Source organism: Prionailurus bengalensis, chromosome B3, assembly GCF_016509475.1.
Source record: "Prionailurus bengalensis isolate Pbe53 chromosome B3, Fcat_Pben_1.1_paternal_pri, whole genome shotgun sequence".
Lineage (NCBI taxonomy): Eukaryota > Metazoa > Chordata > Mammalia > Carnivora > Felidae > Prionailurus > Prionailurus bengalensis.
The window spans coordinates 116,578,545-116,591,239 of record NC_057355.1 but is presented as its reverse complement, the minus strand read 5'-3'; the positions used below and the strand labels follow the sequence as shown (position 1 = coordinate 116,591,239).

General features: G+C 37.7%; 1 long non-coding RNA gene across 4 annotated transcripts in view; it reads left to right on the top strand.

The window, feature by feature from the left end:
• The window catches only part of LOC122469263, a 55,746-nt gene that overhangs the window by 30,949 nt on the left and 12,102 nt on the right, over positions 1-12,695 (top strand). For all 4 annotated transcript variants that reach the window (XR_006293422.1, XR_006293426.1, XR_006293424.1 and 1 more), the window contains one exon: positions 12,440-12,571. This is a non-coding gene — a long non-coding RNA (uncharacterized LOC122469263). The remainder of the gene's footprint in view (positions 1-12,439; positions 12,572-12,695) is intronic.

Here is a 12,695-nt window from a genome sequence, read left to right as displayed (position 1 = left end):
GAAGTTGCATTCTGTCTCAACAACAAGGGAAACGCTAAATAAACTGAAAAATTAACCACTTTAGTGAGATCCATCAGAGAAGTGAGAGGTTGTGGCACGGGAGGGAAGCAGAGGGTATGTGGGAACTCTCTGTACTGTATGCTCAATTTTGCCGTGAACCTAAAATTTAAAAAAAGAAAAGTCTATTTTAAAAAATTTGTTTAAAGATTTTCTGAGTTGAGACAAATGAAAGGATTCACAGAGGCCAAAAGTAATACTAGGAGGAACTCCCAAGAAGTAAAAGAGAGCACCCAGGTCTGCTTTTTCCCTAATGGGAAATTTCTCCTAATCCCTGATTTCTCCTAAAGGGATTTCTCCTAATCCCTGGAGATTTTGATCTTTGGGGGTTTCAGTGCCTGTGTTATGCCAGGGAACAGGAGTGAAGTCGGACCTCAGAAGTCTAACAGGAGATCTCTTCATAAAGCTAGAACCCAAAAGGAAAATGAGAAACAAACCTTCTACAAAAAAAGGAGGAGAGGGGTGAAAATTACTTGTCTCAAACTTGTAACAAAGGAGAGGTAGGTAATCTCCCATGAGAATTTATAATAACAGGCATGCCCAAAGTAGGTTTGAGGCCAAATGCATACAATCTATGTGACTCCTAGAAATCTCTAAAAACTTTCAGTAGATAATTTAATTTATCCAGGTTGATATAGTGGCCTTAAGCAAAAGCAAATCATCTTTTCAGGAATGCAACTTCAACGAAATCCCAAAGCATTCCCAAAGATTCCAAAATGAATGAATGAATGAACGAATGAATACATGAATGAACGAATGAACAAATAAACAGCTCTAGGAAAAACATAATAGGGCAGAAATAAGGTCCCATAAGTGACAGCCAAAGAAACAACAGTTGTATTAGGCCCCAAAAGACTTAACATATTCAAATTATCATGCATAGATTATAAAATAAACATACTTAATATATTTAAAGAAAAATTTAAAAGCTCACAATGTGCTCAAACAATAAAAAATTTGAAGGGAGACCACTAAGATTTGGAAAACAGCCAGCAAGAATTTCTAGAAATGAAAAATAAAATAATTAGACTGATAAAACTCAGTGGAGCACGTTAGAACAGTTTAGAGAAAATTGGTGTACTGAAAGGTACATTGGAAGAAATTACCCAGAATTCAAATTATCCAGAAAATGGAAAAATGAAAGAAATATTAGATAAGGAGGCTAGAGCACCAAGTTCCAAGAAGTATCTATTCAAAGTCTAAAACAGAAATAACAGAAAAGGAGGAAGAGGCAATCTTCAAAGAGATAGTGACAGAGAATTTTCCACATTTTATGAGAAACACACACAAAGCCTTCATGTATCACAAATAGAATAAATAAAAGAAAATAAATAAAAGAAAACTTTGACAAGTCATGGTGAAATCGTAGACAGCAAAGAAAAGGATAATTTTTAAAACAAGCGGAGAAAAGTAACTCAAACATTACATTCTAAATTTGAGAATTAAAATTCCTTTAAAATTCTTGTGAAACATATCAAAATTAACATACTACCACATTCTCCAATCACAATGCGGTTTAGTTAGAAATTTTTATTTTTATTTTTTAAAGTTTATTTATTTTGAGAGAGAGTGAGAGAGACAGCACAAGCCAGGGAGGGGCAGAGAGAGGGGAAGAGAGAGAATCCCAAGCAGGCTCCACACTGTCAGCGTGGTGCCTGATGTGGGGCTCAAAGCCACAAATGACTAGATTATGATCTGAGCCGAAGTCGGCCGCTTACCGACTGAGCCACTCAGGCACCTCTAGTTAGAAGTTTTTAAATACAGCGAAAACACCATGTAGTTAGATACTTTAGAATATACACACATACTTCTAAACAACTCTCAGTCAAAGAAGAAGTCATGATGGCACTAACAATATTCAGAAATAAATTATAGTGGTAATATTCTTTGCCATAAAGAGTCTGACTCCATTGGTGATGTTTGCTGATAATTTTCAGGCTCCACCACTCCTTCACCTTCGTCTCACTGCTGGGCAAGGAGATAAGAAAGTTTGGATGTTCCTTCCTTCCTCTGGTACTAGTAAGACATTCAAGCCACACAAGCTCTAGTCACCCTGTGGGAACTCTCACCTCAAACCCACCCCTTAACCACCATAAAATCCCAAGCCAGTTGCCCCTTCCTGCTCTCTCAAGCCATCTTTGGAGCTGCTTTCAAGCTTACCTTACTCCCCAGAAAACCTTATTATGTCAGGAATAAACTTTTTCATACTCTCAGTGTATGTGTGATGTCATCAGTCTCCACATCAAAACTTTGGGTGAAGCTGGCATCCCTCCTCTATAGGAGACCACATGTTATATATCAAAACTTTCTGTGTAAGTACTGCTGGGTTTATAGGGATATTTATAGTCTTAAACGATACATATATTGGAAAAGAAGAAAGGCTGAAAATTAATAAGCTAAGTCTCCAATTTAAGAAATTTGGAAAAGAATTGAGAACAAACCCAAAGAAAAGCAGAGTGGAGGAGATTAATAAATTAACATAAAGTTGAAAGACTCATCCAAGGTATAAACTAGCAATTCAAAAAGACTTATGGGGCACCTGAGTGGCTCCGTTGTTTAAGCTTCTGACTTCAGCTCAGGTCATGATCTCATGGTTGGTAGATTCGAGCCTGGCGTTGGGCTCTGTGCTGACAGCTCAGAGCCTGGAGCCTGCTTCAGATTCTGTGTCTCCCTTTTTCTCTGCCCTTCCCCAATTTGCACTGTCTCTCTCTCTCAGAAATAAATAGGGGCGCCTGGGTGACTCAGTCGGTTAAGCTACTGACTTGGGCTTGGGTCATGATCTCATGGTTTGTGAGTACGAGCCCCACATCAGGCTCTGAGCCTGCTTCAAATTCTGTGTCTCCCTTTCTCTCTGCCCCTCCACTGCTCATGCTCTCTCTCTCAAAAATAAATTAACATTAAAAAATTAAGTAAATAAACATTTAAAAAAAAAGGGCTTATAAAATAGATAACTCTTGGCTCAGTTGATAGAGCATGTGACTCTTGATTTTAGGGCTGTGAGTTCAAGCCCCACGTTGGGTTTTGGAGATTACTTAAAAATAAAATCTTAAAAAAAATAGGTAATTCTTTAGCAAAGATTACCAGGGGGGGAACAAAAGAGAATAAATAAACACAATAAGAAATTTAAAAAAAAATAATAAAACTATAACTATAGAGATTTAAAGATAATAAAATGAAAGCTTTTTGACAGCATATTTGAAAACTTAGATGAAATTAATAAAGTCCTAGAAAACTTAACTTACCAAAGCTGATTTTCGAATGAATAGAAAACCTGAATAGTCTACAAATGGTAAGAGAACTGAATAAGTAAATAATTTCCAGTTCACATAAGATGGTGAAAGAGATTTGTTTCTCTCTGCTCCTTCCCACTAAATACACCTATAGACCCTGGAAGTAACACAAAAGGTAGCCAAAGGAGAACTCTAATAAAAGGTTGTAAAAAGATGGCAAACTGGTTTGGAATCTCAATACCCAGCAGCAGCGTATTTTACAAACACCTCACCCAACGGCACCTCGGACCCAGTGTTTCCGAACACCCATCTTAGCAACAGCAAGTAGCCCAGGTTGGTTCATTCACCACTTCCCATTCCCCTTCCCCCTGCCGTCTCCCCACCAGTATCAAACAGGAAAACACCACCCAGCGAGCCTGGCATCGCTGGCAAGGAGCCCTGCTAATGATTAGTGGTTAGGGATAGCACTTTTCTGGGCCTGAGATTCACTTCCCCCATCAAGAGATACTGGGACAGCTGAGCAGCACTGCACCGCTGGCCCCCATCAACAATTTGCATCCCAAGCAGGAAAGTCTGCTTTGTCCTTGTGGGCCTGAGACTGCCCTCTCCTAGTCAGAGACACTAGAGAGGCCACATAACATGAACAGGAGAGGTGCTATCACAACAGTAGCAAGGCATGGCACATCTTTTTGTCTTCATGGGCCTGAGATTTCCCTTCTCCATTCAGAGACACTGGAGTGGGAGGACAGGTGATCAGCAAGAGGGACCCCACCACAACAGGCTGCCCAGCCAGGAAGCTTCTTTGTCCCTGTAGAACTAAGGCTCCCTTCTCCTTGCTGGAGGACACTAGATGGCCCAGTCTGCACAAATCCTTCTGTTTTCTTAGGCAGCAACAGCAGGAACAAGTGGGAATCCCAGTGTCACCTGATAAAAAGCAAGTAGACCAAAATAATACCACAAAGGCCCTGAAAATTAAACTGTCACTGAAACTAGAGCTCACAAAAGTTGGATAGAACTTGCATGCTAAACCTAAACAAGGTAAATGCCTGTTAAAATCAAGTGTTTAAATAGGGACCAGAGTTGGTTTGTTGTTGTTGTTGTTTTTAACATAATGGGCAAAATGTCCAGGGTATAATTGAAAATCACTCATCATACCAAGAACCAAGAAAATCACAACTTCAATGAGAAAAAACGATCAGCTAATACCAATATGGAAATGAATCAGATGTTGGAATTATCTGACAAGGATTTTTAAAGAGGCCATTGTAAAGTGCTTTAACAATCATTACACATTCTTTTCAAACAAGAAAAAAACAGAAAATGTGAGCAAAGAAACAGAAGTTATATAAAAAAGAAACATCAAAATTATAGAACTGAAAAATACAATTAAAAATTTCTTTTATATTGCTGGGTTAAATAGTAGAATGAAGATGACCGGGGATAGACGCAGTGAACTTTAGCACAAATCGATAGAACTTACCCAGTATGAACAAGAGGTAAGATAGGCTGAGGGAAAAAGAAGAATAGAGCTTCAGGGGATCAGGGACCTGTGAGACAATGCAAACATTCGTATCAGAGTCCCAGAAAAAGAGAGTGAGACCGAGAGAGTATTCAAAGAAATAATAGCTGAAAACGTCCCACATTTGGCAAAAGACACAAACCTATATATTCAAGATGAACAAATCCCAAACAGAACAAATCCGAAGAGGTCTACGCCAACACACAGCATAATTAAACTTATGGAAACTTCAGAAAAAGAAAAAAAATCTTGAAAATAGAAATTGTTACCAAAACCCAAGTTTGACTGCCCATTACTCAAAAAGCCAATACTCAAGAGTTTTGTTTGAAAAAGAGTATGAGCTTTTTTCAGGCGTCTGGCAATCTGGGGAAAAGGCAGAATCTTGTCCAAAGGCCAGCTTTAAGGTTTCTGCCTGGTGCAGGGGTTTTTAAAGGAGTTTAGGGCAGTTAATCAGTAAAGAGAGTGCATTGATCTGTAACATTACTCTTTTTATTTATTATTTATTATTTATTTATTATTTATTATTAGAGAGAGTGAGGGAGGTGGGGGGAGAGAGAGAGAGAGAGAGAGAGAGAGAGAGAGAGAGAACCTTAAGCAGGCTTACGACCATGAGATCATGACTTGAGCCAAAATCAAGAGTTGGATGCTTAACTGAATGAGCCACCCAGGTGCCCCAATCCATAGCATTTTTTGATTGCATGGAGACTTGATGGTGCCAGCTACAGATGTTATCTCAGCTTGGAGGTTGTGCAAGGGGGTCTAGTTCCTTGGTGCCCAGAGGGGAGGGAGGTTTGTGCAAGAGAATTCGGTGATGTGTAGATGGGCTTTGTTTTCGAAAAGAATGCCTGATCTATAGATATACGAAGAAAGATTTAATCACCCAGGCTGCGGGTACTTGCTGAGGCTTGAGAACTACCAGGTTGGCCAGAAGGGCCAAGGCAGCTTCCAGATGATGCATTCCCTATAAAGAACACTAATTCCAATGACAGAAGATGTCTCATAAAAAATATGCAGGCCCAGAAGGAAGTGGTGCATTTTTCAAGTGGTGAAAGAACAGAACTGTCAACCATGAATTCTCTTTCCTGTGAAACTATCCTTCAGGAATGAAGAGGAAATAAAGACACTTTTGAAGGAAAGAAAATGCCAAGAATTGGTCTCTAGCAGACCTACCCTTATTAGCTAAAGGAACGTCTTCAAAGAGACAAGATATGATAAAAGAAGGAATCTTGGATCATCAGGAAGGAAGAACAATGGGAAGATTAGAAATATGGGTACATACAGTAGACTGTCCTTCTCCTCCTGAGTTCTAGAAGTCATATTTGATGACTGAAACAAAAACTGTAACACCACCTGATACTCAACACAATGATATTTGAAACTGGAGAAGGCAAAGGGACCTAAATAGAAGTAAGGTTACTAAACTTCACTATAAATGCTCAAATGTTGATGCCAGTAGAACATAATAAGTCATATATTTATATTGTAATATTTAGAGCAACCACTATGAAAAGTATACAAAGAGACACACTCAGACACACTACAAATAAGATAAGATCCTAAAAAAAATGTTCAAATAACCCACAGAAAGGCAAGAAAAAGAAACAAAGGAATGAGAACTAGTGGAAACAAAAACAAATAATAAAATTGCAGACTTAAGCATTAACAACATCACCTTGAGTGTGGTCTAAATACACCAGTTAAAAGGCAAAGATAAGTGGGATGGATAAATAAACATCACTTAAAAATATGCTGTGTACAAGAAATTCACTTCAAATTCAATGAAATAGGTAGGTTGAAAAAAATGATTGAAAAAGATTTACGATGCAAACATTGATCTAAAAAACCAGGAGTGGCATATTCATATCTGATAAAGTAGATTTCAAAGCAAAGGATTATTACTAGAGACAAAGAGGAATATTACACAATGATAAAGGATCAGTCCACTAGGAAGATACATTAGTTTCCTAAGTACCACAAACTGGGTGGCTTAAAACAATATAAATTTATTATCTCACAGTTTTGGAGGGTAAAATCCGGAAATGAAGGTGTTGGCAAGGCCATGCTCCCTCTGAAACGTGTAGGGGAGAATCCTTCTTTTTGCCTTCTAGCTTCTGGTGTTTTCTGGCAACCTTTGGCATTCCTTGGCTTGTAGATGCATCACTTCAATTTCTGCCTCTTTCATCACATAGCTACCTTCTCCCTGTGTCTGTGTCCAATTTTTTTTCTTCTTATAAAGCTGACCCTAATCCAACGTGGCCTCACTATAACCTGATTGCATCTATTTCCAAGTGAGGTCAAATTCACAGATACCAGGAGTTATGACTTCAACATATCTTTTTGGATGACACAATTCAACTCTTAACAGAAGATATAATTATCCTAAATGTGTATGCACTCAACTTCAGAGCTTCAAATTACATGAAGCAAAAACTGATCTAGCTGAAAGGAGAAATAGACAAACCACAATTACAGCTGGGGACTTAAACAGCCCATCTCAGAAACTGATAGAACTACCAGCCAGAAAATCAACAGGATCCTATTGAATGATTGTGTTGAATTCTACCTGACAGTCAAGAAATAGATAATTCCAATCTTAAACCAGCTCTTCCAGAAACTTATAAAAGAGAGAATACTCTATAATTTATTTTAAGAGAATAGTATAATCATGATAATTAAAATCCAAGAAAGAGAAAATAAGAAAGAAAATTATAGGTAATGCTCAATAATGAACATGGATTTAAAATTTTTAAATAAAATATTAGCAAACTGAATTTAGCAACATATAAAAGACATACTACCTTATGACTAAGTTTAATTTATTCTGGTAATGCAACATTGGTTCAACATTTGAAAGTCAATTGATATAATTTCCAACATTAACAGATTGAAGAAGACCATATAACCAGTTCAAGTTATACAACTACTTAGTTAAATTTCAACACTCTTTCATGACTTTTATTTAAAAAAAATTTTTTTTTCAACGTTTTTTATTTTTATTTTTGGGACAGAGCGAGACAGAGCATGAACGGGGGAGGGGCAGAGAGAGAGGGAGACACAGAATCGGAAACAGGCTCCAGGCTCCAGGCTCAGAGCCATCAGCCCAGAGCCCAACGCAGGGCTCGAACTCACAGACCGCGAGATAGTGACCTGGCTGAAGTCAGATGCTTAACCGACTGCACCACCCAGGCGCCCCTCTTTCATGACTTTTAAAAAACATTGTTAGCAAATTAAAAATAAAAGGAAACTTCCTGCTGGAACAAAATTAAGCCTACAACAAATATCATATTTACCTCTGAAAAAAATGAAACATTCTCCTTAAGATTTATTAGAAGACACAGGTTATCTATTACTACTTCCATTAATCATTGTTCTGGAGTCCCAGGCCAACACAGTAAGGCAAGGAAATAAATAAATTTATAAGTATTGCAAAGAAGTAAATAAAATGGTCATAATTCATAAATGACATGATTTTCTTTGTAGACAATCCAAAATAATCTAAAGGCAAATTTTTAAAGAGTATCTAGCAAGTCTGTTAGGTAAAATGTAATTACACAAATTATTACATTTTTATTTAGCAACAAGAAACAGTAAAAATAATATTTATGGAAACTTCAAAAATATAAATACCTAGGAAAAGCTAACAGAAGATGCACAACACTTTCACTGAAAAAAAAAAAAGATAAACCTTTAATGAATTAAAGTTGCCCAAATAAAACAAGAGATACACCATGTTCATGGATTGGAAAACATTATCATAAAGCTGTCAGTTCTCTCTCAAATACTTGTATTTTTTCAATACAATTCCAGTCAAAATCCAATAAATGTTTTTCTGATCTTAAAAGTTAATTCTTTTTCGGGGATCCTGAGTGGCACAGTTGGTTAAGAATCCAACTCTTGATCTCAGCTCAAGTCATGATCTCACGGTTCATGAGTTCGAGCCCCACATTAGGCTGTGCACTGATGGTGTGGAGCCTGCTTGGGATTCAGTCTATCCTTCTCTCTGCTCCTCCCCTGCTTGTGCTTACTCTCTCTCAAAGTAAATAAATAAACTTAAATAAGTAAAAAAAATTTTTTAAGTTAATTCTATTTTTTTAAATTTATTTTTATTTTTATTTTTTTGAGAGAGAGTGAGTGCATGTGCAAGTGGGAGAGGGGCAGAAGGAGAGAATCCTAAGCAGGCTCCACATTGAGCGTGGAGTCCAACGCCAGCTCTGTCTCACGACTGAGATTGTGACCTGAGCCGGAATCAAGAGTTGGACACTTAACTGACTGAGCCATCCAGGCACCCCTTAAAAGCTAATTCTAAAATGTTTAGGGTCGGGGAGAGGTAGTGATTACAGATATTTGGATTAACCTTGGATAGAAGACTTTACATTTTCTAAGACTGTTTAATAAGTTACAAGTAAACTTCTGGGTTTGGTAGCTTATGCTATAGTCAGGCCTGGGGAAGTAGAAGTGGAGAAGACTGGTCCCAGAAGAAAGCACAGAGGTATGTCTACCAGAGAATTATAAAGCACAGCCCTGTTGGGGAATAATGGATGAAGGGAAGAAAGCCAGTGTTGGTATGTGAAGGAACCTTGAGTCCAAGCTGTTGAAGGTCCCTTTGTGCTTCCAGAAAATTACCATATTTAAAAGGACTAATTTTAAAACCAGACTCTCAATCAATTCATATTTTATTTTTGGAACCTGAATACTATCCCCCAAGCAGAAATTCATTAGTTTGGAACTGGAGGATTCCTTTGCATCACATACTAAGATAAAAGAGTCACCGATAGTTGGTGAATTTGACAAAGCAGTGGCACCACAACTGAGGCGGCTTGATGAAATGAAGACAGAAGCTGACAGTGCTCGGGAGTGTTGTGAAGCCCAGCAGCCCCAAACTTAGGAGAATGAACTGAAAATAAACACGACGTTTTCAGACACTCTACAGTTGGCTACAGGCATTCATTCAGCTTTCTCTGACATCATCTGGTAGGAAGAAAATACTTCCTTCGGTTTCAACCACAGCTATTCAGGTTTCCTGTTCTGGTTGTAAAAAAAATCTTCAGAGGAGGGGGTCTACTCAGCTTTTCTGCTCCACATTGTGCATCACTGCATACATTTCATCTGCCAATTCACCAGTTCTTCCCAAGAGAACTTCTTCAAACTGCTCCAAGTATATAATTCTAAATTATGCCCCATTACTTCCCTGCATAGATCTTGATCAGAGTCTTGGCTGTAATTGTCTACATTTTCATTTTTTCTGAAGACGTGTCCCCTTGGTTGAGTGAAAAGAAGCTCTTTCTGCTTTTAGTTGGTCTGTTAGACTCTTCAGAAATAGTTTTTTTGTTGTTGAGAGATTTGCAGAAATTAAAATGTAAGGGGTTTTCTCTTCAGCTTTAAATAATATGGCTTCTGAAACTTTCCTCTTCATTTGAAATTCTCTGTAAGTGGAATTATTATATGCCCATTCTGTTTTAGCATTTAACTGTATAGTGTGCAAACCACTAACACATTAATCATACCACAGTTAATTTAGATCTTCCAAGGTATAAAATTACCTAATGTTTCTCTTGTAATGGTAAATGAGGTTATTTGATTCTTTTGCAAAACTGAATAGCCATAGGTAAACGTGGATAGATGGCTGAAGTCTTCAAGATTTCTGTGAGCTACTGTTGGGGTCTGTGTTGCCTTTTTTCTTTCTTTTTTTTTTTTCACATTTGTAGGGCAATTGAGATGCAGAGAAAGGAAGTAGTAGTAATTTCATAATGAACTAGTGAAAAACATCCACAGCTTTAAACTATAACCTGAGATGTATAAAGGATCAACGTGCTTTGAGACTCCTATCACAGTATAATTCTGGTTTGTTATTACTCATTACATGCTAATGCCAAACTTTGAATATTTTTGTTTCAGAACAAAGAAAACATAGGCCACCAGTTTTGCTTGTAAATATAATACATTTCCTTCCAAATGTCTTTAAAAATAAAACAAAGTAAAATAAAATAAAATGTTTATGGAAAGGCCAAGAATAACTAAGACACTCTTGTAGAAAAACTTAGAGATGAATAGACCTACCTACAAGATATGAAGAGTCTTTATACAGCTATAGTAATTAAGGATGGTGTGACATTGGTGGAGATGTAAAGAGTCTAGTTGAATAAAATGAAAGCCTGGAAAGAGACACAAATACTGAAACGTGGTATATGATAGAGTTAGCATAGATCAGTAGAAAAGGATTATTTGTTACCAAACAGGGCTGGCATAATTGGTTATCTATATGACGGAAAATAAAATTATACCCATACCTCACATTATATGCAAAAATTAATATCAGATGGTTTAAGAATCTAAATGTCAAAGGCAACTCTATAAAAGTTCTAAAAGACCATATAGATGAATGCCTCTACAAGACACTTTACAATACAGGGCCTTCATACATGCTGGCCCTTCTATCCAGAATGGTCTGCCTTGCCTTCTGCCTGTTTAACAGCATCTTGCACTTCAAATTCTAGCTCATATGTTACTTGCCCAGCAAAGTCTTCTTAATTATCCAGGCTTAATCAGATCCCCTGGTTATAAATGCTCAAAGGTCATTCTACTTTTTTCTTTTTAAAATATCTTTCTTTGAGGTATAATTTACATAAAATAAACTTGACAGATCTTAAATGTACAGCCTGATGGATTTTTACATGGGTAACTACCTGTGTAACCACTACCCAAAGACATTGAACATGCTTCACCCAAGTATAAGCGGGTGGCTTCTTCCTATTGTTGAATAAAAGGGCAGTAAGGTCTGGATGGAGGTGTTGGCTAGCAGATAATGAAAAACATCAACAATTCATTGAGGCCAAAGTCAGTGCAAACCCCAGGTAGGACCCTTTAAAGGGAATGCATGTCATATATTGGCTTTGGAAGCAAAGTCCATTTATTCTACTCAAAGCAATTTCTAATTCATACTTAAGTCACTTTCCGAACTCTATTCTGTGTGTGTGTGTGTGTGTGTGTGTGTGTGTGTCTATTTTTGATACGAGTTTCATTGTGATTTCAATATTGTAAACTTTTAATATTATATATGATACTGAAAATACCCCCTCCATGCACTTATTTGTCATCATCACTTTTGAAATTTTTAAACGTTTATTTATTTTTGAGAGAGAGAGAGAGAGAGACAGAGCATGAGCGGGGGAGGGGCAGAGAGAAAGGGAGACACAGAATCTGAAGCCGACTCCAGGCTCTGAGCTGTCAGCACAGAGCCCAATGCAGGGCTCGAACTCATGAACCGAACCGTGAGATCATGACCTGAGCTGAGGTCGGACTCAGCTTAACCGACTGAGCCACCCAGGCGCCCCCATCATCATCATTTTTATTTTGAGAAGTTTTTGACTGTTTTCGCCCTTATTTTTCCTTCTAGATAACTTTCAGAATAATTTTATCAAGGGGCCATAAAAACATGAAACATTCTAGGAACATGTAACTCTTTCAGTTCAAGTTTTTCATTCATGTCTCTGGTGGCATAAACTACTAAATTCTGGTCGGTGGAATGTGGGTTAAATTGATGATGGAACTTCCAACCTGGGCTCATAAAAATCTTCCCACTCAAAATTCTTTCACTTAAAATCCTTCATGCTCATTTTCCCATTTGATCTGGCAGGAATGGAGGTAGAAACAACGCCATGACAACTTTGGATTAAAGATGAAGGCCATACAATATGGAAGTAACCTGGGTCCCTGAATCCCATTTGGAAGAGAGCTGCCTGAACTGGAAGGTACTATGCTGAGTGAAGTAAGTCAGTCAGAGAAGGACAGATATCTTATGTTTTCATTCATATGTGTATCTTGAGAAACTTAACAGAAGACCATGGGGGAAGGGGAGGGGAAAAAGTAGTTACAAAAAGAGAGGGAGGGAG